Source organism: Ranitomeya imitator, chromosome 2 (genome assembly GCF_032444005.1).
Source record: "Ranitomeya imitator isolate aRanImi1 chromosome 2, aRanImi1.pri, whole genome shotgun sequence".
Lineage (NCBI taxonomy): Eukaryota > Metazoa > Chordata > Amphibia > Anura > Dendrobatidae > Ranitomeya > Ranitomeya imitator.
The window spans coordinates 421,343,935-421,347,077 of NC_091283.1; the positions used below are offsets into that span (position 1 = coordinate 421,343,935).

At 42.7% G+C, this 3,143-nt stretch overlaps 1 pseudogene; it reads left to right on the forward strand.

The window, feature by feature from the left end:
* The first annotated feature begins 386 nt into the window (after positions 1 to 386).
* Positions 387 to 2,820, forward strand: LOC138667459 (zinc finger BED domain-containing protein 5-like; annotated as a pseudogene).
* Positions 2,821 to 3,143: the final 323 nt, after the last annotated feature.

Sequence of the window (3,143 nt, forward strand, 5' to 3'; positions counted from 1 at the left end):
ACCTCCCCCATCCCCTCCGGAGTAACAAGTAAGACTCCGAGTCCCAGACATTGGGAACCTACCAGTTATTTTTGTGGCTCAATAACTGGTCATTTAAAGCAGAATGTCCTATTTTATACTTTTATGCACTGACTGTGGGCTAGGGGGGAACTGGATGAATCTGGAGTGGACTCTGGAGGGAGGCTTTCTATGAAAAATGTGCCCAGGAGCTGAGGGATGGAGCTTGCTGACCCAGCTATAGGAAACCTAAAAGAAGTGACAAATGGAGAATTATCCCTGTAATAAGGAAGGATGTCTAATTAAGGGGGGGGGGGGACGCTCCACAATCCATAACATCGCATTACGTGTGTCCGGCGCCGGACACACGTAATGCGATGTTATGGATTGTGGAGCTGCCAAGAAGATTATAAAGATGAATTTCTGAGCATTCCTGAGGATGAAGAAGATAAGAAAAGATGTATAAGGATGCTATTCACTGCACCCACAAGGTAATGGCAGCAGCTTCATAGGGTCAAAGGGGGTGACAGGTGCGCTTTAAGCATGTGAATACGGCCCCCTGGTCATAGTAACAGGTGTGTAATAGAAAACAACACAGGGAATAGTAAATAATAGGAAACTTTAACAAGCTCTTTAGACGCGACCATCTTTTATTTTTTTTTTTAGGAAACCGTCTCATGACAATGAATCGTGTAGAAAAGAATATTAAGAAAAGAAAATACACTGAGGATTTCTTGCAGTATGGTTTTACCCCCATAATTTCAGCAGGAATTGAGAAACCACAATGTGTTATTTGTACTGAAGTTCTCTCAGCTGAATCTATGAAGCCGAACAAACTAAAACGGCATTTTGATAGCAAGCATCCACTCTTTGCTAGCAAGGATATCAGCTATTTTAGAAGCAAAGCTGATGGACTCAAGAAATCTAGATTTGACACTGGTGGCCAGTACCATAAACACAATGTAGCAGCTGTTGAAGCGTCATATTTGGTGGCACTCAGAATTGCCAGAGCTATGAAACCTCACACCATTGGTGAGGATTTACTGTTGCCAGCTGCAAAAGACATAGTTCGAGTGATAATTGGAAATGAATATGTTCAGAAATTGAATGCGATTTCCTTATCTAATGACACTGTCCGCAGAAGAATAGAGGACATGTCTGCTGATATTCTTGATCAGGTGATCCAGGAAATTAAATCTGCACCACTACCAATATTCAGTATCCAGCTTGACGAATCTACAGACGTGGCAAACTGTGCACAGTTGTTGGTTTACGCAAGGTATATTCATGATGGCGAGTTTCTTTTTTGCAAACCGCTTGAAACAACAACAACTGCACATGATATTTTTGATGCAGTTGGTTCTTTTCTAAAAGCGCATAACATCTCCTGGGAAAAGGTTTGCGGTGTATGCACAGATGGTGCTCCTGCTATGCTAGGATGTCGCTCAGGATTTCAGCGTTTGGTACAAAATGAATCGCCAAAAGCAATCGGAACACACTGTATGATACATCGCCAAATATTAGCGACTAAGACACTGCCGCAAGATTTACAAGAAGTAATGAAAAGCGTCATAACATGTGTCAATTTTGTTAAGTCGAGTGCCTTAAACAGTCGGCTGTTTTGCCAACTGTGCAACGATCTAGATGCGCCAAACAATGCTCTGTTATTTCACACTGAAGTCAGATGGTTGTCAAGAGGAAAAGTTTTAAAACGTGTCTTTGAGCTTCGTGAGGAACTGAAAACGTTTTTTAATCAGAAAGCAAGACCGCAATTCGAAGCATTGTTTAGCGATAAAACTGAGCTGCAGAAAATAGCTTACTTGGTGGACATCTTTGTCATCTTGAATGACTTAAATTTATCACTGCAAGGACCAAATGCAACGTGCCTCGATTTGTCTGAAAAAATGAGATCATTCCAAATGAAACTTCAGCTTTGGAAAGATAAATTGGATAAAAAATTTTTTTTACATGTTTCCTACATTATCTGCCTTCTTTGAGGAACATGACATTGAGCCAGACAACAAAATTATGATGATATCTTCTGTGAAAGAACATTTGCACATGTTTTCAGAGGAAATTTCATCATACTTTCCTAATCTACCTGACATCCCATTTGCACTTGCCAGAAGTCCATTCACAGTGAAAGTTGAAGATGTTCCGGAGACAGCGCAAGAAGAGTTCATCGACCTAATTAACAATGATGCAGCGAGAACAGATTTCTCTACAATGCCACTGACAAAATTCTGGATTAAGAGTTTACAGTTATATCCTATTCTGTCTGAGACTGTGCTGCGCCTTCTTCTTCCTTTTCCAACAACATATCTTTGCGAAACAGGGTTTTCCAGATTGCTGGTAATCAAGTCTAAATACCGAAGTAGACTTGTTGTGGAAAATGATCTTCGCTGTGCCCTTGCAAAGACTGCCCCAAGAATTTCTGAATTGGTAAGCAAGAAGCAACCACAACGATCTCACTGAATTTGGCAGCATACTGTTGCAAAATATTGCACTGTTGTTTACTGTTATATTTAAACCCATGGTATGCCATGGTGAAATGTTATTTATTGGAATTCGTAATAAATATTTCTCAACATATACCGTATATACTCGAGTATAAGCCGACCCGAGTATAAGCTGTGCCATATACAATGCTCTGCACCGTTGCCCCAGATAGATACTCCACATAAAGCTGTGCCATATATACAGTGCTCTGCACCGTTGCCCCATAGCTGTGCCATATAGTGCTCTGCACTGTTGCCCCATAGCTGTGCCATACAGTGCTCTGCACTGTTGCCCCATAGCTCTGCCATATAGTGCTCTGCACCATTGCCCCACAGCTGTGCTGCAATAAAAAAATAAAAATAAATAAAAAAACACATACTCACCTCTCTTGCTTGCAGCTCCTCGGCGCCATCTTCCCGGCGTCTCTCTGCACTGACTGATCAGGCAGAGGGTGGCGCGCACACTATATGCGTCATCGCGCCCTCTGACCTGCACAGTCAGTGCGGAGAGACGCCGGGAAGATGGAGCGGCGCCCGGTGTGTGGAACGAGGGAAGGTAAATATGACATACTTACCTGCTCCCGGCGTCCCGCTCCTTCCCCCGGACAGCTAATCTTCGGTGCCGCAGCCTCCTCGAGTATATACGGT